This window comes from Coenobita brevimanus, chromosome 23 (assembly GCF_032717465.1).
Source record: "Coenobita brevimanus isolate Jiangsu-jjx chromosome 23, ASM3271746v2, whole genome shotgun sequence".
Lineage (NCBI taxonomy): Eukaryota > Metazoa > Arthropoda > Malacostraca > Decapoda > Coenobitidae > Coenobita > Coenobita brevimanus.
In genome coordinates this window covers 35,642,962-35,668,180 of record NC_136976.1, presented here as the reverse complement: position 1 = coordinate 35,668,180, position 25,219 = coordinate 35,642,962, and the positions used below count along the sequence as shown (strand labels likewise).

General features: G+C 43.0%; 1 protein-coding gene, 1 non-coding gene and 1 pseudogene across 4 annotated transcripts in view; all 3 read left to right on the top strand.

Annotated features, from left to right (window-relative positions):
* how (protein held out wings) overlaps positions 1-25,219 on the top strand; it is a 321,877-nt gene that overhangs the window by 231,541 nt on the left and 65,117 nt on the right. The gene's annotated exons all lie outside the window — the stretch shown is intronic.
* Positions 13,179-13,296, top strand: LOC145393085 (5S ribosomal RNA). The gene has a single exon (XR_013896103.1). It is a non-coding gene; the product is annotated as a 5S ribosomal RNA (ribosomal RNA).
* Positions 20,434-20,551, top strand: LOC145393189 (5S ribosomal RNA; annotated as a pseudogene).

The following is a 25,219-nucleotide window of genomic DNA, read 5'->3' as shown; positions in this document are numbered from 1 at the left end:
TGGTGGTAACCATATAACCAAACCATACGTGCTCCCTACGTGTCAAGTGGGTTGGTGGAGGGTTAGTGCCCCTCCCTGTAAAACAAATAACTCAGAGTTATATGGCCACCCCGTACGGGATTATGGCGTCTGGCAATAGATAGATAGATAGAGATATATAATTAGTGAAGAATAAATGCTAGCTTTACGAATTTGGTAATGAAAAGTTAAATTTGGTAATGAAAGTTGAGGAGATTGGTAATGTGGCCGTTGCAATTTGGCAACTCTGTTTCTCCGACATCGTCACATCAACAGTTACTTCCTAACTTCGATTGTGATTAGATGCTTTTCGCACTGGAAGCCACACGTGCTCGTTTTTTGTGAATAAACAGTGAATATACTACAATACCTCGCCTCTAGACCACATGGGAATTTACAGTGTTGTGCAGTGTTAAGAAATTTGAACTTAGAGTGCAAAGGATCAACTGTGGAGTGCAAATTGGCAGTTTAAACTGGCGGTTAGAACTGCAGTGGTGCAGTTAAGAACAATGTGCAGTGTTAAGCAATTATAACTCACAGTGCAAAGAATTAAGTGCAGCACAACACTGGATTACTGTACATGCTTCAAGAGCGTTTTCACCACTGCCAAAACCTTAGAAAGGCAGCCACAAACGTGATGTAAGTACCGTGGCTGAGGTACAGTCACTTCTAATTTCTCATTCTTTGGTTTCTTTTCATTTATTTCATGCTTTATGTCCATTATTGGTGTGAATAGAGTCTTAAATAGGTTTAAATAGGTGCTATTCATGTCCGGTTGGGAGTTATTTAGTTGGCTTTCAAAGTTAGGCTGGTTAGGGTCCATAAGTACCAGTCCAGGAGGCTGGTGCCCACTATCCGGACAGGACCACTTTCCGGACATGCCTTTGGCTCTATTATGTCGGATAGTGGAGGGATTACTGTATAGGAGTTTAGTCTGGTAGCTCCTCGTGTTCGATATAGCGATTTCCGGTATTGAAGGCCATTATATCGAGGTTTTACTGTATTTGTTTACACATTGTGATGATTAGAATCATATAATTAGGTTTAACATTCACAGTTGCGACAAGGAAAGACTTAATAATTGATCACAACATGCTTTTTTGTTCTTTTAAGTGAGATTTACTTATTTTGTAGTTTATTGGGTTTTGAAGTGGATGTATTTTCTCCTTGCCAAAAGGCGACTTGCATGTAAAATTTGTTCGCCAAAGGGAAAAAATACTCGCATTTGTGAGCTGTGGCACACCAAACAAGAGCCCTGGAACCACACTAGAATTTGAGAAATTCCAGCAAAGCCTTGACAAACTGGCATCTTCATAAGATAGTTCTTTCCATGCCACGTAACTGAGTGTTTAAGTTTGAAATAAAAATGTTAAGTATTCTAAAACAATTTTTTATCACTTTTATTAAAGTCCTTGAATTAAGCAATAATGCATTCCAGTTTGCATTTGAAAATACACTTACTGCGATCCAATAACCATTTTTTAATTGATGTAAATGCTAAAGCAATTATTTTTAGGATTAACATGTGCTGCTAATAAATTTTATGAAGTATTTCAACCCTTGTACCAGTAGACAGTTAGACAAGTCACGGCATACAAACAACAGAATGGGCAGAAATCCCCCCCCCCCCCTTTTTTTTTTTTTTTTTAAAGAAATATGATGTTAGTTTTGGTATAAAAATTTATGTATTAATAGTGTTAATCATAAGCAACGTTGGGTCTGGTTAGTACTTGGATGGGTGACCGCCTGGGAACACTAGATGCTGTTGGCATAACGTTCTCCCTACGTGTCAAGTGGGGTTGGTGGAGAATTAGTGCCCCTCCCTGTAAAACAATTAACTCTAAGCCCTTGGCCACCCCGTTTGGGATACATGGCGTCTGGCAGTGAATGAAAAAAAAAAAATCCCAAATGGACGTCTTCAAATTTTGAACTTGAGTTTTATCACCCCCCCCCCTCTACTTGGAATAGAGTTCTTGTATTAGTGTCAGTCATATATGTGAATAATTTATAGTTTATTATAATTTTAATTTCTGTTAGGAAAATCACAGTGATAATACACATGCATTGTAGGTTCCGTCATACGATTTTGTTGTTGTTAGGAAAGTATTAGTATTGGGTTAGAGATTTACCCACAGGGAGTTACCGTCTGGCATCTGAGAGTTATACCAAAATGCTTTCTGATGTGCTTATGTTGTCAGAGAAAGTCGTGAGTGTTGACTTGGGGTGGTGGTGTGCTTTTTTAAACAGGTTGCCAGTACAGTGCACTGTGTGTGTGTGTGTCACAGTTTACCTTGGATGGTGGTGGTGCGTATTGCCTGCCCACGCGCACCTGGCGAAACTCACCCTGCCTTTGTCACACACTCCAGTTCACCCCATTTAGTACCTCACTAATCATGCTTAAACTCCTTTATTGTTATCACTCATTTTTTATTTTATTACCTCCGCCACTGGAGTTGGATGAGGTTATGTTTGTCTGTTTGTTTGTCCACAAGATATCTAAAAAAGTTACTGATGAATTTCAGTGAAAATTTGTAGATATTTGGGTCATGGGCCAAGGAAGAGTTGGTTAAATTTTGATGGTGATCTGGATTGTCTAGCATAGGCATTGGAGGAGGTGTACTCTGAGTGCTGTATTCTTGTTCTTACTCTATCCAGATGATTTTACTCAGATTTGGGGATACTTCTGGAACTGCAGGAGTTGGTACTCATTATAATAATATCATTCAGTTGTTCTTGTTATCATGGTTTCATCTGGACCTGAACCCAGTGGACTGTATGCTGAAGTTGCCCTTGTCATCCTCCGTAGCAACTCATTTCAAGTGATAGCGATTTGTTTCACCATCCCCTGTGTGAACGGTAGACTGTGTAACGTATAGCCGAGTGAAGGTGCCCCCCACCAACGCCAGCATCATTGTAATTGAAGTGTATGGTACAGTAGTGCTGATTTTACATAAATATAATAGTGATTAAAATTCTAACTGATTTAAACAAACCATTTTCTGTATCCTCCAACTTTCTCTGTACTCATTTCAAAGCCAGAGATGACTGTTGCGTATATGTATGCAACAACATATCCTGCTCTCGTGTTCCTGAACTTGAATATTTTGAATTCTCTGCTCTCTGGCACCGGCTGTCCTGTCATTGTCTGACCGATTATGTCTGTGCTGTTTACTTATCCTCTAATTCTATGAAAAATTCTTTGACTGTCTTCTAAGATGGAGCACATCAGCTTCTTCCTTCTCTGAAATCTCCATTCTATGAGATTTCAGTGTTCACCACCACCCTTGGCTGTCCTCTCCTTTCACTGATCCACCTGGTGAATGAGCCTATGTCATTCATATCCTTAACCCCTACACGCCACGGTTTTTCCGATGTCGCACACTCCTCCCTACGGGGGATTTCCATGATTTTGGAAAAAATACCCTTACTTCAAACCCAAATATCTGCCAAACTATAATAGCTAGAGGAAAAATTATAGATACATAAGACTCATCTACTCTTCCTCTTTCAAATGAAAGTATCCCCATGTCTCCAGCTGGTTCCATCGATGAGTAAGGATAAGTTAAAGTTCAAAGCGTGGCGGGAAGACACTTGCGGCTATACACGTCAACCAGCATTGCTCTGTGCCCAAAATTGTGAATTATACACGTCAACCGGCGTGTAGGGGTTAATGATCTAGAGCAGCTTGTATAGCACCCTACCTGTATCTCTGACCACCTTGGAGAGAGTTCCAACATACTTGACCTCCTTACAACTAGTCCTTCTGCTTACACTATTAATCTTCTCTCCCAGTTGGGCTCTTCCATTCACAAACTTATTACCTTAACCTGTCCCATCGCTCCAGTAAGGGCTGTGGACACTCCCAAGAAGCAGTGGCTATGGCACTTTGGAGCTGCTGATTGGGAGACCCTTGGGCAGTACGTCTTTGATTTTCCCTGGCATGATTATTGCTTCCAAGGCCGAGAGCCATCTGGGTGTGCCTTGCACTTTACGGAGGTTATTCACTCAGGCCTGGAAACATGCATTCCATTCTCATATCCTGTGACTAAAGCAAAAAATTAATACTTGGTTTAATTACGCTTGTTCTGATGCTTTCCACAACAAGGAGAAGGCCTACAAAAGGTACTGGAGCCAACCCACCGCTGAATCTTATCTCTTTTATGTTTCTGCCAGGAATCATGTTAAGTCTGTTCTTTGCTATGGTAAAAATAATTTCATTCCTAATATATTTTCAGAACTCTCCAACTCATATTCTTCCCACTCATTCTGGCATCTTGCCAAAAACCTTTCTAACAACTATACCTCATAATCCTTCCCTCCTCACATCCACTCTGATGGCTTTGTAACTGTTTCTTGTACTGGTAAAGCAGAACTCTTTGCACAGACTTTCTGCACCAGTTCCACCTTAGATGATACTGGTGCTGTTCCTTCATCACTTCCCCTCTCTGACTTCCTCATGACTGACATTAAAATTTCTTCAGTTGGTGTATTTTCTGCTATCTGGCTTCAATACAGTCAAGGCATATGGGCCTGATGGGGTCCCTCCTGTTGTCCTCAAGAACTTTGCTTTTGTGCATACACTCTGCCTAGTTAAACTCTTTTGCCTTTGTCTGTCAACTTGTACCTTTCATTCTTGCTGCAAGTTTGCTCTCATTCCATATGTCTCAAAGAAGAGTGACTACTCCCATCCCTCTAACTGTTGCCCCCCCCCCCCCCCCCAAAAAAAAAAAAAAAAAAAAAAGCATATCTCCTATCACAACTTTCTGATTGTCAGTCGGGATTCCACCAGGGATACTCCATTGGCGATCTTCTCACTTTTAGACTCCTGGTCATCAACATTTCAGGATTTTGGCAAATTTCTTTGCCATTGTACTTGACCTCTCAAAGGCTTTCGATCGAGTCTGACATAAATCTTTTAATTTCGAAACTGCCGTCTTATGTATGTTCCGTCATCTTTAACTTCCTCTCTGGTCATTCTGTAGTAACTGTTGTAGACGGCCACCGTTTCTCAAGAGCTATCAATAGTGGTGTTCCTCAAATATCTGTCTTGTCACCAACTCTCTTCCTTTTATTAATCACTGTCCTTCTGAACTATACATCTAACCCTATCCACTCATATGCTGATGTCTCTACCCTTCACTTTTCCATTAGCTTCCTGAAGCATCCATCTCTGCTGTTACTTCAGCTGACAGGGGATGAGACTATGGCACACCATGTCTGACTTGGCTCATACCTCTGTTCAGGGTAAAAGTAATCTTGTCGTCAAAATCATCCACACGAGTACCCTCTAATTTTTTACAATATTCAGTCCAATCCTGTATCATCTGTAGACATACTCTCGAGATTTATCTTGGAAAGACCATATTACCTCTCATGTAAAATCTGCTTCTAAGAGATTAGGTGTGGTAAGCTGACTCCGTGCCTTCTTTACCTCAGCACTGTTGTTGACGTTATGCATGGGTTTTATTTGCCCCTGTGTAGAGTTTACAACTCTCACGTGTGGTGAAGCTCCCCACATGGAGCTCTTCTCAACAAGATGGAGTCAAAGGCTTTTCGTCCCATTAACTCCCCTCTTACTAGCTCCCTTCAATCTCTCTCTTCGCCGTACTGTTGCATCTTTATCTCTCTTCTATCGCTTCTTCAATGGTCGTTGGTCCTCTGAACTGTCTGCTTGCATCCCTCCGCCACTACGGCGGGGACGTAGCACCCGCTAAGCAACGAACTCTCATCCTTTTTCTGTCCAACTCTCTAATGCAAGAGTTAACCGTTACTCTTAGTCCTTCATGTATGCAACAGGTCAACTCTGGAAATGTCTCCCTCGGTCTGTATTTCCTCCTGCCTGTGAACTGCAGTCTTTGTCAAGGCATCTCGAATGGATACTGGATTTTGAATTTTGCTCTTATGTTATTGTTTTTGTTTTATGGAGAAAACATTGTGCGGGCTCCTGGTCTTTGATTCCTTCCTTGCATTAAAAAAATATAAATAAATAAATAAAAGCAGCAGTTGAGGATTTTGACCAAGAATAAACCACTAAGGCGTCCATTGGATATTTCCACATGGGTCCCTTAATTTTTTACGGGGTCAGGTTAGCAGGGGACAAGGGAGAGGATATTAGCATAACCTGTATTTTGATGCCATCCTTGCTAAGCCACCGCCTCACGTCTTGATACTTCTTTGGTGGAATTTACTTTCAAGATACATTTATTGCACTAGTCACAGTTTATCTTTCTATTGGATTAGTCGCTTACCAATATGTACAGTACAGTTAGATACTGTAATGCACACACACACACACACACACACACACACACACACACAGTTAAGAACACCCTGCACAGCATTGCTAGTGTTAGCTTGGGTCGTGATGCATATTCTGATAAACTGCTGGGGAAAAGTGTACAGTACCATATAGTTTCGTTCTTTGCTCCTGTCATCAGTGTAAGTGTGGTTGCTGACAAATGCCATGAATATCATAAAGCAAGTGTTTTTTTTTTTTTTTTAATGGCTATCGGCCATAACGTTGGCCATTAAGCCAAAATGTCATACACTGTACACTGAATAAACCAAAGTGTCATACACTGGACATATATACATAAACACACTTGTACATATAGGAAAACACAATATCCAGACAGTCCACAGCACAGACGACAATCAGGAGCAGTAGAGCAGGAAGGCATGGGCTGCAAAAGTGACGGCTGGGACTAAACTGTGGAGGCAGCAGAGTCTGAGTCTGAGTTGGAACCTGCGGCAAGATGAGACTGCACGGCCCTGAGGGTGTAGGAAAGTATACGACACTCCTCGGGGTCGGTAACAGTCTTGAGGGACCCCCGGCGCAGCTCGGTGAAGGAGAGCAACGCCTGCTGGTAGTCCCCCTTGGAAAACTCTTGCTCGCCAGACTCCACTGGTGCCGTGTCCTCATAGTGGAGCAGCTGGTTCTCCAGTATCTCGAGGCCAAGAGGGGGGAGGGAGGAAAAGTCTCCCCAAGAGAGTGGCCGGACCGAACTAGAGGACCTGGCACTCTTCGCTCCCTGGTCCGTTGATGATGGAGGCACAGCAGGAGTCACCTCTTCAGATACAGGTGCGTCAGAATCAGCCTCAGGTGGAGATGAGGATTCAGCATCCCCAACCTCCATGGGAACCTCAGGTACGGGCTGAGAGGCGGACTGGCGGGAGACAGCATGCCCCGACAGCTGAATCCTCGTCGGTGGAGTGGAAGGCTGCAGCTGCAGCACCCGCGGTACCAAGGAGGTGGGAGTCGAGGAGGGCTGACGGTGACGACGAAGAGGACGAGGACAAGGAGCTCCCCTCCCAGGCCTCCTCTGTGCCATGGGTGTGGAAGAAAAAGACTCTGGGATGGATATGGCAGGGAGCCCGTTGGCCTGGAAAATGACGGGCAGGCGCCGAGCAAAAACCGCCATATCTCCCCCCGAAAAGGCTTTAGCAACCTCCACACACATGGTGATGATGGTAGAGGCAGAGGAGGCAGGGAAGGAGGCAGGAACATCAAATGGTGGCCGCCGCCGCCGACGACGACGGGGGAGGGCATGGGGCGAGCCCCGAACTGCCTGGCCTGCAGGGCCGGTGACAAAGGCAGCTGTGGGGCCCTTAGCATCCTCCCGTATAACAAATTCTACCTCCTCACCAGCAGCAACAGACGGCACAGGGTGGGCAGGGTTTGGGGCCACGATGGAGGAGCGGTGAAGGAACACATCCCCCCCTGCATCCCGGCGTGTGATGAAGCCGTAGCCCTTCCGGACGTGGAACCACTTGACCTGCCCCACAACTTTGGCCGTCATGGTCCTCCTAGTGGATTCCTCAGCTGCTGGATCCTATCCGTCCTGCTGGAGTGAGAATCTCCACTCGAAGCAAGGGTGTGTGTCTTCTCAGGTCAGGAGCTGGAGCCCGTCTCGGAGAGAAAGTCCCTGCCTCCAGCCCCGCCGCCAGACATCACCTCGTTCGCGGGAAAATTCCGCAAGTGGTGAATCGATTTCAGTGTTTAAAAAAAGGGGGGGGGGGACTTCTGGAAATCGTTTGCCACCCTGTCTCTCACTGGTAACAGCTTCTTTGTCTCGAACACGAGCACTTGTTCAATTACCTTGGTTTTTCTCTGTTGATGTGAGAACCTCTGTGGCAAAATACCATCACACACAATTGAAGTATTGAAAAGGCTTCGTAACAAAAATATAACAGAGGAGAATACATTTCTCTCGTTTTATTTCCCCGAAAACGAAACCCGAATTTTGAAAACATGGCTCTTATATATTTATTTTCGTGGTCGTTATTGAAGTCGCTACAAAGCTGGGTTAAATCTTGCCTCCTGAAATGTTCGATTTATACTGTAGTTTTAGCCAAGCACTTGTTTTGTGACAGTCTCTGCATGCGGAAACTATGATGTACTAAAATATTCTGCATCAGCCATCCGAGCTCAGAGGCAGTTCCCGTTCTAAGATTTGATCATGACTTACCCACCCGACTGTGCTACACTGAGCACAAAATATGGAGAGGCTTTCTCATGGGTAGCACCACGTAATTTATGTAGCCGCCGCCAGGGCAGCGCTGGTGTAGCGGCAGCCATGTTACACCACGCCTGATGCCCGCGTTTTTTTTACTGAGCTGCTCTGTGGGTTTTGGAAAGTAGCTGATAATTCCGGAAAATGTAGTGCCAACTGCCATGCTCCACTGTGCAGCTTACGGATACAAAAATGGGCACAGGAGTTCACCGAAGAGAGAAGGCGTTACATTTTACAAGAAATATATTCTATAACTTTACTGCCTCCTGGAGTGGAGCGGGAAGATTCTTCCCCAGTATCCCTGTTTTATACTCATTGGCTAAATGTACCCGATATAATTCGTTGAACTAGGCAGACAAAAAACAAAATCATAATCCATATTTGTTTTTGTATTATAAGCGACGAGTGTACCTTTATTAATAACCACTGCTTAGTGGAAATAAAGTATTTGAATTTGGGCTTAGGTGTTTCAATATGGGGACCAAACTCACACGCCCGTGGGGGAGATAGGCTCTCCATGCTATAGGGCTCACGGCCGTATGCTTAAACACGTATGGAGAGGCCCTATATTGGTCCCTACTTTACACACTAAGGAAAGCACAAGCAAGCCCTCAATTTTTACATAGTATGCTAAGAGAACATTAAGGGAAAGGGGGTTGTTGGTAGCCCTGCGTGACCAGTTGGTATGTCGGAAGTGCTCCCGTGGGAGTCGCTGTGACTATTCTTGTCCAGACTATGTCAATCAGCACCAAAATAAAATAATTTTCCGTCATTTTTTTTTTTTTTATATATCAGCACTTATTTGTACGTATACTTTATATACTATTATAGTAGTAAACCTTTCAATCAATACTTATGTTGTAAATATGATAGTTAGCGCTGGAGATAGGTCTGGTTAGGTTAGGATAAATTTGGTTAGGTTACCTTAAAACTGGTTAGGTTAGCTTAAAACAAGTTAGGATAAATAAGGCAGGGTTGAATTACGAAAATTTATGTTAGGTTTGGGTAAATGAGCACTGATAAAAGGGCAATTTCGCTGAAAAATAGCGTTCTAAGATGGCGTTTGTCAGTCTTCGCGCACAGATTAGGATAAGTTTGGTTGGGTTAGCATAAAAGTGGTTAGGTTAGTCTCAAATAGGTTAGGTAACGTTAGGAGAAATAAAGTTGGGTTGTTATGAAAGTTTAGGTTAGGTTTGTTTAGGCCTGCAAGGATAATTTCGATTGTATATGGCGCTCTAAGATGGCGTCCATCGGTCTTCATGCACAGCAAGATGGTGGCTGTCCATGAACAAACACCGCTTTTTAAAGCACTTTTTACCATATTTAAAAGAAACGAAAAACACTAACTTGAAAACACAATTCGAGAGTAAATGAAGAATTCCATGAAGGGCTAAAACAAGGAAAAATGCAAAATAAGGTGGTCCTATGTCTCCTTAACGATTACCAAGAACTATGAATAGAATGCTGCTGAAATATAACAAAAAATGATATAAGAAAATGAAAAACAGTTTGCGGTGCCGGAGATTAAAACGTAATGATGATCCAATGCTGGCACGACGCTTCATAGTTTGGCCTATGAGTGAAGAATAGTACCTTTCTCGTTACATATATTAACGTATATTATTACCTTTAGCATTGACTGAACGTTTTATATTCAGTTAAATCACATGAGTAACGTATAAAAGTGGTTTACACATGTCAATTTTAGGATCTTGCCTACTGTCAACTACTCTTAAAAAAATAAAAATGACAGTGCGTGTCTCCGCCAGGGCAGAGACGGGCCCGGGTTTGACCTACTACTTGGTAAGGTACAGCCCGCGTGTTTTAATAACCGACGGTTCAGTTCCCGTGTATGTTTGCATTGCACTTTTAGCAAGTTAAAATATTTTTTACATAAACTATTTACATTATTCTATGCGTTCTGGAGGTACAGAGTTACTTTGTTACGAATAATTAAATGTAGGGTTTGCGAAAGCCAAGCATTCCTTCCCTTAAAAAAATGTTGGAACAACTCTACATATTGAGGGAAGTCTTTCCCTGCTTAAACTTTTAGCATACCGTTTTGATATAGGGCCCTTAGGAAAGGCCCTACATTAGCTTTAAGCATACGGCCGTCAGTGCTGTGCTACCACCACTGAGCTGTCAGTGGCTAACACCACTTTAAAGTAAGTCCTATCAAATCTTGGAACAGGGACTGTCTCAGAGGTCGGATGCTGATGTAGAATAATTTAATACATCATTAAATTTCCGCAAAAAGAGACTGACAAAACAAGTGCTTGGCTAAAATTACAGAGTATATCGAATATTTAAGGAGACAAGAATTGAATTAGCTTTGTAGCAGCTTCATTAAAAACGACGAAAAGAAATATGCCAGGTTTTCAAAATTCGGGCTTCGTTTTCGGGGAAATAAAACGAGAGCAATGTATTCTCCCCTGTTATTGTTTTGTTACGAAGCTTTTTCAATATTTTACTAGTGCATGATGGTGTTTTGCCACACAGGTTCTCACATCAACAGAGAAAAATCAAGTTAAACACGTACTCGGAGCTGACAAGCTGTTAAGGGTGGTGGCCTCTAGCGGCAAGCGGTAGGTAGCTTGACAAGTCCCTCATTAGGAACTTGTATTTAGCCTGTCAGTTTTGTGGAAGTATGGCTAGGATATTTGGCAAGAGTAGAGTGTGTAAGTTAAGCGTGTAAGAAACTGGTGTTAGTGTTCGTTCTTAGGATATTGTATGATTACATTAACTCATCTCTTGCCACCAGCACCGGTGTTTATGTAAAGCCCCCCCCCTTCTCTCTCTCTCTCTCTCTCTACATTCATACATACATACATAAAAATATACACGATACATGTGTATATATGAAATATACACTGTACCCACACACACACACGCACGCACACTATTTCCATTTATTAGTGGTAAGGAAATAGTTATGAGAAACAAATGTGTAGAAATAGTAATGGAAAGAATAAGTATTGAGGTGTGGTGATAGGAGGGGAGTAGAGGAAGGTGGTTGGCGTAAGTTGGAGTGTGCGAGGGGTGGTGTTTGGGACGCTATATTTAGTGAGGTTCTCGCTTGCGCGCCGTCCATGTATTAATAACCCAACCCATATGGACACCCGCCGCCCCCTCCCACACTCACACATCCTCTCACTGAATACTATAAAAAGAATACCGTATTTCAAGTGTTCGTATTTACCCCCCCCCCCAAAAAAAAAAAAAAAAAAATCTAACTCATAACTGCAACTAAGCTACGTGATAATTTTTATGCCCTGAATGGTAAGTTCTATCTGTCTATTGCCAGACGCCTCAATCCCGTTTGGGTTGGCCACAAACAAATCGCCTCCACGTCGCCCTGTCCCCTGCCATTTCACTGCCCTGCTTCCAACTCACCCCTCTCTCTCATATACCTCTCCACCCCATCCCTCCATCTCATCCTCGGCCTCCCCCTCCCTCTTCCCCCCTCCACCTCACTCACATACACTCTCTTCGTCAGTCTTTCACCCTCCATCCTCTCCACGTGGTATGTTATTATATATCTAACTATCTATCTATCTATATATCTATAGCCCGACGCCCTAATCCTGTAAAAGGGTGGCCGCAGACAAAACGCCTCCAAGTCGCTCCTTCACCCACCATTTGACTACCCTCCCCCCAGCTTAACCCCCCCTCCCTCATATACCTCTCAACTCCATCCCTCCATCTCATCCTCGGTCTACCCTTCCCTCTCCCTCCCTCCACCTCACCTACATACACCCTCTTAGTCAGTCGTTCATTCTCCATTCTCGCCACATGTCCAAACCACCTCAGTATATTTCTCCTAATCTTCTCAACCACATCCACATCCACCCCACAACGTTACTTCACTTCTTCATTCATCAACCTGTCCCTCCATGTCACTTTACATGCTCCTTTCAAGTAACTCATTTCCACTGCTCTCACTCTTGACTTGTTCTCCTCTTGCAAGGTCCACGCCTCACTTCCATATGTCAGGGTAGGGATCATAATGCTATCATGCAGTGACTTCTTAACTTCCATACTCACCTCCCTATTTCTCATCTCTGCTTTCAGTGAACCAACAACCTTCCTTCCCTGCTGTACCCTTTCATGCACTTCATTCCCCAAAGTTCCATCCTTACCCATCACATTACCCAAGTACTTGAATGCACTCACATTCTCCAAATCCTCACCATATATATATATATATATATATATATATATACTGTATATAATGTTTCCTGTACACCAGGAAACAGTTTACTACACTGGGTGGTAACCATATAACCAGGTGGTTTAGTGAGTAATTACAGTGCTCCAATCGGATTGAGCCGGTGAAGGTTTATATCCAAGGGGTGGTTGGGCTTATTGCTCATGTAATGCCACTCAGCGATGAGTGAGGGTGGTCACTCTCATCTTAAATGTCAGGACCAGCTTACCTAGCCCTGGGCTCCTACGCTTCTCATGGGGCAACGTAGGATTGGATGATGATTGAATGAATATACAGTGTATATATATATATATATATATATATATAATATATGTATATATATATATATATATATATATATATATATATATATATATATATATATATATATATATATATATATATATATATAATATATATATATATATACATTATCATCAGCCACAGCCATACCACGTTGAGTACACCGCTTCCCGTCCGATCAGCGAAGTTAAGCAACGTTGGGTCTGGTTAGTACTTGGATGGGTGACCGCCTGGGAACACCAGATGCTGTTGGCATCCCTACATGTCAAGTGGGGTTGGTGGAGGATTAGTGCCCCTCTCTGTAAAACAATTAACTCTAAGCCGTTGGCCACCCCGTTTGGGATACATGGCGTCTGGCAATGAATGAATGATGAATCATCAGCCATTACATGTCCACTGCTGAACAAAGGCCACCCCCAACCTTCACCACAAATTCCTTGAATGAACTAATATTTACCACATTTTCCCTGCAAATTTCTTTATTTCATTTCTCCACCTCCTGTCAGGTCTTTCTCTGCTACACTTACAATCTCTTGGTGTTCACTCAGTCTGCCTCTTGCTCCATCGGTTATCCCTTATTCTTGCTTGTGACCTGCCCACCTCCATTACTGTTCTTTTATCCATCCATCCATCATCCAATCCTATATTGCCCCATGAGGAACGTAGGAGCCCAGGGCTAGGCAGTTGTTCCTGACATTTAAGATGAGAGTGACCAGCCACACTTATCCCTGAGTGGCATTATGTGAGCAATAAACCCCAACCATCCCTTGGATATAAACCTTCACCGGCTCAATCCGATTGGAGTGCAATAATTACCCACTAAACCACCAGGCAGCCAAAATTTGGTTATATGATTTGTGGGAGGCGGTGGCTCAATGGGTAGGGAGGTGGCCTGCAGTCGTACTGGACCCAGGTTCAAATCCCTGCTGAGGCAGGGAACAGTTTAAGGATTTGAATTTCATTAAAGCAGACTTTACTGCTCTACCAGAAGACCCGTCGACATGTCGTAAAAATACCCCCGGTAATACCAATACACCAGTCCTGTATGAGACAGCCCTAGCATGTGTTCAGTATGGACAGTGGGTGTTAGTGTCTACGTGGTGACATGTAGAGGTGTATGGTATATAGGAGGACTACTGGGCCTGTGAAGCCTATGCCCAGAGTCGAACACAGAAAGAAAAAAAAAAAGCGTAGTAAATGGTTTCCTGGTGTACAGGAAATCATTTGGCTTGTCACTCAGTGTGTAGTCACCCACAGGCAGAAGGAAGAGGAAAGAATGAAGGAAAGAAAGACAGAGGAGGGAGTTTAAAATCACCGTTAGGCAGAAGAACGAGGATAAGACTAAAGGAAAGCGACAGAAGAGGATGGAAGGAAAGAAGGATGGAGGAGAGGAAAGGGCAGACACCTGAGAGCAGCAATACATCGAGTGAGTGGATGGTGAGCGCCCCCCACCTACCATTAATGTTCTTTTATAAATTCTGTAATATCTTTGACTTTAGTCTGCTTTCTCACCCAAGCTGATCTTTTCCTGTCTCTTAAAGGTACTCCCAACATTGACCTTGCCATCGAAATTCAACCCTACACTCATCAGATAGGGAAAAGGATTTAGGAGTGATCATCAATAACAGACTATCGCCAGCTGACCGCCTAAATGAAAAAGTAAGGAACATGTACACACTGCTTGTACACGAGTGTTGCATTCACACATATAAATGAAGACATGCTGAGAGAGATAATCACGTCATTCATCATACCAGCCCAGGAGTAAACATCAGTAGTCTGGAATCTACATCTCAAAAAACACATAGATAAGACTGAAAAGGTACAAAGGGCCGCTACAAGATGGGCACCAAGTTTAAGGGACCTAAGCTATGAAGAAAGACCAGAAGAATTAAACCTACCAACATTACAGGAGAGAAGGAAAAGAAGAGACATGATTATGATTGTGTTATATGTAAATGCATCACAGGAAAAGAGGAAATAGACATAAATGTCCATATAACCTATGGGGAAACAACATTAAAAGGACACTGTAGAAAACCATACAAAAAGAGAGGTGATAAATATGTAAGGAAATTGAGTTTCCCAAATAGAGCAGTTAATCAGTGAAATGCACTACTGAATGAAATAGTGTCTGTGTACCAAAACAGTTCATAAACTTAGATGTGTGATGAAAATGGTTCAAAACATGGGACAGTACAAGCTTGACTCATTCCTCTAATGATACAGTTAGGTAAGAACACACATGTTCACATGCGGTAGTCTCCTTAGTATATCAAAACTTAGTACAGTATAATGATTACAGATTTATTGAATGCCTCAGAGCCCACCAAACTGTCATTGGCAATATCAAACTTGGATTGATAAATAGGGCAGTACAGTTTTACAGTAAACATGTTCATATTACTCCACCCTGGCTTGAAATTGCCATCACTCCATCATGATGGCTGAATTGTAATAACAAATTGTAGTAATACTAGTCATGAAGTACCGTAGTGCTATGACAAGGAGGCAAAATGAGCAACAAAAGGGCAAAATTATGGGCTGAGTTAGTGTATAAATGGGTGTACTGTAGTTTTAATATACATTGTGATTATGTGATATTGTAGTCATTTATTTTCAGTCATGTTTAAATTCCCACCTGGAGGGGTTCCCCTAGGATTTAGCGAACTTTCAGCTTTATCGAACCAGACTACCCCTCCAAGTAATTCTCTGTAGTGAGGGTATACTGTGTGTGTTTATACAATAATCCCTCGATTATCTGGCGTAATGAAGCCAAAGGCACATCTGGGTAATGGCTCCTTCCAGATGATAGACTTCTCCCCTGGCCCCCCTTTGTACATAACATAATCTTGAAAGATAGTGTACATCGTACAGCTCTTGTTCCTGTTGTTTAATACCACTTTGTCTGGTCAAGCAGACCAATAAACCACAGCCAGGCAATTACCATGGTCAAGCAAACCCATCAATCACAGACAAGCAATCACCGCAGCAGGGCCATTCCCTGCAGTGGCATGAAAAAAACCTGAACAATATGGCTACACAAGAAAAATGCAGTGGGCACACAAACCATAATGGTAAAAGAGAATAAAATCATGGTACAGTACAGTAAGCTAGAATAAATTTAGTGTCAGCACCCACAATTCAACCATCCTGCATCAATATTACCCAGGATCTTCCTTTTCTCCAGAGTTAGCACTACCCTCTTCCTTTTCCCTGGTGGAGGGGCCATCATCATGCACCCTAAGAAGAGGCTTGCAAGGAATAGCAAGGCCTGAAGCATGTAGGGAACAACCATGAAAGCCCCCATGTGCGTTGCCATAACAGTGTCCGAGAGGAGCTGGTCTCTACACTCGCCGCGCGGGAACTGAAAATGACAGGGGGTCTCTAGCAGATGCAGAGTGAACTATCCAGCCAGACAGGGTGGCACCACCGGGCTGTACCCTCCTGGCCTGGTGAAAATGTTCGTACGGCCATGCGTTTCAACCTGGACGCTTGCATTTTGCGCGGATAAAATGGAAAATGTACGAAAAATGGTTTTGAACATCCAGACCACAGCATACGGGTAAAGGATTGTCCAGGTAATGGACGTCTGGATAATAGAGGGATTACTACATCTGTATATTGTTATGCCCCCAATCCCACACTGCCACAGGCTCCAGTAGCAGTAGTTCAGCATAGGAAAGACATTGCCTAGTGAGTTGTTGTTTTTATGGTCAGCCTTTCAGTGTGCAACAACGAGATCAGCTCATGCGTTGTAAACAAACACTGGCTTCTTAAGTTCGCTGACTTAATTGTCCAAATAATTACACTTAATGCATGCCAACTTCACTTCACTGCTTTCACAGGTACCAGAGCTATACCTGTACGATCTTCACTAACTGCACCGACGATGAACTGACATTGAACAAAACTCAAACTGAACTGACACGAAACTGACTGTCCAAGGCTCTTCCGCCTCCTTAAATTGCCTTCCTTATTTCTCTAGAGTTCTAGTACACTCTCAGAGGGGCAACAGTTCCCAGCTTGGAGACATCCAAAATATCCAGACTTTTCTTACACTGTACAACACTATAAATTATTCAGCATACAGACTGAGATAAAATTAAATAATTTAGCAAACAGCCACATAAATGAAACATTATAGAGAAAAAGAGCATGAAAATTAATGCATACCAGAAACTTACAAAATACTTCCGCTCACAAATAGCGGGGTAACTGGCAACTCATTTGTAACTGTAAAATATGAAAAATACCGAGAACCTTCCAGTACTTCTTATCTAGCAAATCCTGCTTCTCAGCATTATGTAAATGTATGGAGGGTTAGTGACCCTCCCCGGAAAACAACTAACTAAAAAGACAAACAATAAGCCTCGGACAAGGACTGACCAAAAAATGACGACCAAGGACCGGACAAAGGACATGGTTATCGGAACTTGGAATGTAAGGGGAGGGAATGATGAGGTGAAAGAATAACTGAAACGAAATGGAGAGGTGAGAGTGTGAGAGAATTGGAGTATGGATGGGATATATGTGCGGGAGTAGGTGAGAATAAGAGGGCTAAAGAAGGAATATGTGTAGTTGTGAGTAAAAGATGGAAGAAGAGCATAAGAGAGTTTGGATCAGTTGGGTCAAGGATTGTGCGGGTAAGATTGAAAGTTGGAATACAAATGTGGGCGATTGTGTGTGTGTATGCGCCAATGCAAGATCGTGCAAGCAGAGTGAGAGAAGAGTTCTGGAAAAAATGTGGAAGTGTGCATGGAAAAGTTTGGAAGGAATGAGAGAGTGTTTTTGATCGGTGATATGAATGGTAAAGTAGAGAATGTGAAGGTGGATGGAATAGTTGGTGAGTGGGGTGTGCCTGCTGAGATAGATGAGAATGGCAGTGCATTAGTGGATATCAGTGCTGGGAGGGGGTTGGTGATAGCCAATACCCTCTTCAGGCACAAGATGATCCACAGGTATACATGGCAAGTGATGAGAAGGGTGGGTGGTGAACTGAATGAAAGGAAGGCTGTGATTGATTATGTGTGTGTGGATGAAAGGATGCGAAAATGTGTAATGGATGCAAGAGCTTATAGAGGTTGGGGGAGTGGACTTTCTGACCACTACTTGGTGGTGGCCAGAATCAAGGTCCAATTAGGATGGAGAAATAGAAGAAGGGAGGGACAGGAAGAAGGAGTATTTGTAAGGAGAGTGGAAAGGTTACAAGAGGATTAGAAAAAGGCAGAGTATAAGAGAGAAGTGGAGGAACGATTGGGCAAATATGAATTGGAGCAGATGGGGGATGTGGAAGGTGTGTGCAGGATATTTACAGAAGAAATATGTGCAGCATGTGATGTGGTGTGTGGAATGAAGAGAAGATGGAGGGGTGTGCAAGGAACAGCGTGGTGGAATGAAGAGGTGAGACAGGCTGTGGCACAAAAGAAGAAAGCATACAATGAATGGATGAGAAGTAGGGGCATGGAAGAAGTTGAGAGGCAGAAGAGAGAGTTATATGTAGAAAGAAAGAGAGAGGTGAAAAGATTAGTAAGAGAGAGTAAGATGAGAGCGGATGAGGAATTTGGAAGGAACTTGAGTGTAAAGTGGAGGGACCGTAAGAAAATGTTCTGGAAAGAGGTGAAAAGAGTAAGACAGGGTGGAAGTGAAGTTAGCAGGGGAGTGAAAGATAAAAATGGTAGATTACTAGTGGAGAAGGGAGAAAAAGTGAGCAGATGGAGAGAACACTTTAAGGAATTATTGAACATAGAGGATGGAAGTAATGCGAGTATAAGTGGCTGGGGAATGGCTGGGAGAAGGAGGGAGGTGAGAAGACAGGAAGAAATCAGTAGGATAGAAGTTGTGGAAGCAATGAAGAAAGTTAAATTGGGGAAAGCCCCAGGAATTGATGAAGTGTGTGGTGAAATGCTGAAGTATGTGGGAGAGATAGTAGTACAATGGATGTGGAAAATGTGCAGATTGGCCTGGGAGGAAGGTAGGGAGGAAGGTAGAGTCCAGGAGGATTGGAAGTCAGGTATAATTATTCCCTTGTACAAAGGAAAAGGGGAAAAAGAAGTGTGTGGTAATCATAGGGGCATCTGTCTTCTTAGCATAATAGGAAAAGTGTATGGTAGGATACTTATTGACAGAGTTAGAGAAAGAACAGAGGAATTAGTTGGAGAAGAACAAGGAGGCTTTAGGAAGGGAAGAGGTTGTGGAGATCAGATATTCATTCTTAGATCTTTAGTGGAAAAGTTTCTAGAGAAGGGAAAGAAGTTGTATGTGGCTTTCATGGATTTGGAGAAAGCATATGACAGGGTGGATAGACAAGGATTGTGGAAAGTATTAAGAATATATGGAGTAGATGGGAAGTTGTTGAATGCTGTGAAGAGTATGTATGATGGTGCTAAGGCTGCAGTGCGTGTGGATGGTGAACTGAGTGAATTTTTCTCTTTGAAGGTTAGGTTGAAACAGGGATGTGTCATGTCTCCATGGTTGTTCAGTCTGTACATGGATGGGGTAATAAAAGAGGTAGAAGGCAGGGTAATGGATGTTGTAGTTGCCCTGGTGAGAGAGGATAGTGTTTGGAAACTCCCTGTACTGTTGTTTGCAGATGATACTGTGTTGTTGAGTGAAGACGAAGGGGAGCTGCAAGGCTTGGTGGATGAGTTTGGGAGAGTGTAAGAAATGGAATCTAAAGGTAAATGTAGGGAAGAGTAAGTGATGGTCTTTGAGAGAGGTGAAGTCAGTGAATGTACAGCGAGGTTGGATGGTGAGGAATTGGAAAATGTGAATACGTTTAAGTACTGTACTTGGGTAGTGTGATGAGTAAGGATGGAGGTTTGGAGGGTGAAGTGCTTGAAAGGGTACAGCAGGGAAGAAAGGTTGCTGGTTCCTTGAAAGCAGTGATAAGAAGCCGGGAAGTGAGCATGGAAGTAAAAAAGTTACTACATGACAGTATTGTGATACCAGCTCTAACGTATTGAAGTGAAGCTTGGATGTTGCTGGAAGGACACAAGTCAAGAGTGAGAACAGTGGAAATGAGTTATTTAAGAGGAGCCAGTGGAGTCACATGGAGAGACAGGCTGACAAATGAGAATATAAAGGAGCGTTGTGGTGTGGATGTGGATGTGATAGGAAGCGTTAGGAGGAATACACTGAGGTAGTTTGGCCATGTGGAGAGGATGGAGGGTGAAAGACTGACGAAAAGAGTGTATGTGAGTGAGGTGGAGGGGGGAAGAGGGAGGGGGAGGCTGAGGATGAGATGGAGGGATGGGGTGGAGAGGTATATGAGAGAGGCGGGGTGAGTTGGGAGCGGGGCAGTGAAATGGCGGGGGACAGGGCGACGTGGAGGCGATTTGTTTGTGGCCACCCCGAACGGGATTGAGGCGTCTGGCAATAGATAGATAGATAGACCATATATACCTTTTACCTTTACACCGCTTCCCGTCCGATCAGCGAAGTTAAGCAACGTTGGGTCTGGTTAGTACTTGGATGGGTGACCGCCTGGGAACACCAGATGCTGTTGGCATCCCTACGTGTCAAGTGGGGTTGGTGGAGGATTAGTGCCCCTTCCTGTAAAACAATTAACTCTAAGCCCTTGGCCACCCCGTCTGGGATACATGGCGTTTGGCAATGAATGAACCTTTATGTATACTGTACAGTCGTCCCTCCTATAATGTGGCTGGTACAGACCGACAGCACGCTGCACTATACTTTCCCGCATCATATGTTCCATATGTTTCCATTATAAAGGGCTAACCTAGACTGGACATTTTCCATAGTCACCCTATTCACCACAAATCCCACACAAACCCTCCAAAAACACCCTGCTGACATTCACTCTGGTACTTATACACAAGAAGTTATTAAAAATACATAAGAAAGGTTCCTAGACATTACAGTAATAAAAAAAATTTTTAGGTCACTAATTTTACTGGCTCTGCTGGCCACAGTGCTGGTAACAATGCTCTGTACCACGGAAGTAGCAACCTCAGACACGGGCATGGGGCAGGAGACTACTAAAAAACAATGGAGGATGCCCTCAGCGGCCAATAGGGGTACGCATGGATGTGACGTCATGCGACCAATCTCAGTGCATCGCTCGCCTGATGTCATCACATGTAACATTTGTATAAATGTATACGTATATGTATATTTATACGTGTATGTGTATATGTATATGTATACATGTATGTATATATATATATATATATATATATATATATATATATATATATATATATTTATATATATATATATATATATATATATATATATATATATATATATATCTCATCTCATCTCATCAGCCGTTTGTGTGTCCACTGCAGGACCAGCCTATCCCGACTGAAGTGGGGACGATACAGCCAGTGTATCTTTACCAAGTAGCTTAGACTGTTTAGTAGAGATTGTACTGTATTTAGGGTGAGAAGTACTTGTAAGTGTAATTGTAGTGTTGGAGTGGCTTTGGATGTGTGTGTACTGTAGTTTGTGAGCCAAGTGTAATCGGCCCACGCAAGCCAACTGGGTGCAAGCATACTTTATAGTATGTGACACTGGTTCAATCACAGCACCCCTTGTGTCCACCAATGTAGTACGTGGCCTGAGGAATGCTCCCAAATTTATTACCCTGGCGGGGCGCGAACCCTTGTTCTTTAGTGTACGAAAACGCACACTTTACCACTGTACCACAGAGGCTTCATATATATATATATATATATATATATATATAGCCTATATATATAGGTAAGGTAAAGGTAGGAGCATATGCCATGAGGCGCTTAGCCGTGGTGCTTATCTTTGTAGCATAGGCCTTTTAGCCCTGAGCGGGTTATTCACCCAATAATCGGGGATACAAGGGCACTGCATCATCCAAGTCACCACAGTTATCTCCCCTTGCAGTTACGTAAGGTACTTATTTTAACTACCAACCCACAAATGGTGGATGAACACCTGAGTCAAGTGACCCCAGCTGCCCACACCAGGATTTGAACCCTGATGGTAACAGGCCGGCAACTTCACAGTGATGCTACCCACTCAAGCACCGTGAGGCATAAATGACCTCGAGAGAGAGATGTATATACAGTAATTAGGGCCAGCAAAACAATGTGATGTCATGCATGGTTTATTGTGGAGGGGTGACATTTATGTTTATACACAAATCATCATCAGACCTAAAAGCAGATAAAGCCACCCCTCTCTCTCTTTTTTTTTTTTTTTTTTTTTTTTTTTACATGAAGTTGCAACATGACATGTAATTTAAAAGACAAGAGGATAGATCAATCTATCTATATATCACCGGATGCCATAATCCCGTAAGAGATGACCACAAAGAGATTGCCTCCAAGTCGCCATGCCCCATGCCGTTTCACTGCCCTCCCCCAGCTCACACCTCCCTCTCTCATATACCTCTCCACACCATCCCTCCATCTCATCCTCGTCCTGCCCCCTCCTTCTCATCCTCGTCCTGCCCCCTCCTTCTCATCCTCGTCCTGCCCCCTCCTTCTCCTCCCCCCCATCCACCTCACTCACATACACTCTCCTTGTTAATCTCTCACTGTCCATCCTCTCCACATGTATTTCTCCCAGTGCTTCTGTCACATCCACAGCTACACCACAACACTCTCTCTGCATGTAACTCCAAATGCTTCTCTCAAATAACTCATTTCCACTGCTCTCACTCGTGACTTTTGTCCTTCCAACAGGGTCTAAGCTTCACTTCCATACTTTGGAGTTGGTATCACAATACTGTCATGCAGTGACTTTTTTTTTACTTCCATCCTCACTTCCCTATTTCATATCATTGCTTTCAGAGAACCAGCAACCTTTCTTCCTTGTTGTACCCTTTCAAGCGCTTCATCCTCCAAACTTCCATCCTTACTCATCACACTACCTAAGTAATTAAATGCACTCTCATTTTCCATTTCCTTATCACCCAATCTCACTGTACATTCATTGGCTTCATTTCTTTCAAAGACCTAACCTTACTTTTCGCAACATTTACCTTTAGATTCAGTTTCTTACACACTTTCCCAAGCTCATTCAACAAGCTTTGCAGTTCCCCTTCCTCCTCACTTAACAATACAGTCCCAGCTGCAAACAACAATACAGGAAGTTTTGAAACATTTGCCTCTGTCATTAGGGACACTCCAGCATCCACTGCTCTACCTTGTAACAATTTTATAACCCCACTCATATACGTATTGAACATCCATGTAAACATGACACGTTCCTGTTTCAATCCAACATTCAGATAGAAAAATTCACGCTGTTCACTACTGACACGCACTGCAGGTGTAGCACCATTGTACATATTCTTCACGACATTCAACAACTTATGATATACTGCATATGCTATAAATATTTTCCATGTTCCTTGTCTGTCTACTCTGTCATATGCTTTCTCCAATTTCATGAAGGCCACATACAATTTCTTTCCCTTCTCTAGAAACTTTTCCACTAAAGGCCTAAGGATGAATATCAGCATTTCTAAAGCCTCGCTGATCCGCTCCAGCTAATTTCTCTGTTATTTTCCTAACTCTGTCAGTAAGTATCCTACCATATACTTTGTTTATTACACTATGAAGACAAATGCCTCTATGATTATCATACACTTCTTTTCCCCCTTTTACTTTGTACTGGGGAATAATTATACCTGGTACCTGACTTCCAATCCTCTGGGACTCAACCTTCCTCCCAGGCCAATCTGCACATCATCCTTATCCATTCTAATATTATCTCTCCCCCATGCTTCAGCACTGCATCGAACACTTCATCAGTTCTTGGGATTCCACTACTTCCATCCTACTCTTCCTCCCTTTTTACCCCTCTTCTTCTCCCAGCCATTCCCCAGTCACTTTCACTCACTTTGCTTTCTTTCTCTGTGTAAGTTCCCTAAAGTATTCTCTCGATCTGCTCACTTTTTCTCCCTTCGTCACAGTCAATCTGCATTTTTATCTTTCACTGCCCTACTAACTTCTTTAATGCCCTGTCTAACTCTCTTTACCTCCTTCTAGAACATTTTCTTACATTCCATCCACTTTACACTTCAATTCCTTTCAAATTCCTTATCTGCTCTCTTCTTACTCTCTCTTACTAATATTTTCACCTCTCTCATCCTCTCTACATGGAACTCTCTCTTCCATCTCTCAGCTTTCTTCTTGCCTCTGATTCCCATCCACTCACTATATGCTTTCTTCTTTTGCACCACAGCTTGCCTCACCTCTTCACATCATCATGCTGTTCCTTGCACCCCTTTTTGTTTATCTTCACCTCACACACCACCTCACATGCTGCACAGATTTCTTCTGCGAAAATCTAGCACACATGTTCCACCTCCTCCATTTGCTCCAAATCATATTTACCCAATGACACCTACACTTCTCACTTATATTCTGCCTCTTTTCCATCCTCTTGCAACTTTTCCACCCTCCTTGTATGGACTACTTCCTCGTGTCTTTTCCTCCTCCTGTTCCTCCATTGCACTTGAACCTTGACTTTCACCACCACCAAATGGTGGTTAGAAAGTCCACTCTGCCAACCTCTGTATGCTCTTGGATTCAGTATATACCTTCTCATTCTGTCTTCCACACACACATAATCAGTCATTGCCTTCAATTTATTCATTTCACCACCCACCCTTCTCATCATTCGCCACGTATACCTGTGGATCATTTTGTGCCCAAAGAGGGTATTGGGTATCACCAACCCCCTCCCTGAACAAATGTCCACTGGAGCATGTCCATTTTCATCCATTTCTGCAGGCACACCCTACTCACCAACTACTCCATCCACCTTCACATTCCCTACTTTTCCATTCATATCTCCAATCAAAAACGTTCTCTCATTCCTCAAACTTTTCAGTGCACGCTTCCACATTTGTCCAGAATTCATCTTTCACTCTGCTTGCATGATCTTGAGTTGGCGCATAAACACACACATCGCCCACTTTTGTATTCCTGCTTTAAGTCTTACCCACACAGTCCTTGAACCAACTGATCCTTACTCTCATATTCTCCTTCCATCCCTTGCACACAACAACACAAACTCCTTCTTTTGCCCTCTGATTCTCACCTACTTCTGCACATATACCCCATTCATTCTCCCACTCACTCACACTCTTACCTCCCCGTTTAATTTCAGTTAATCCACATATGTGCACTTTTGCACCCTCAAGCACGTAGACAATCTCTCTCTC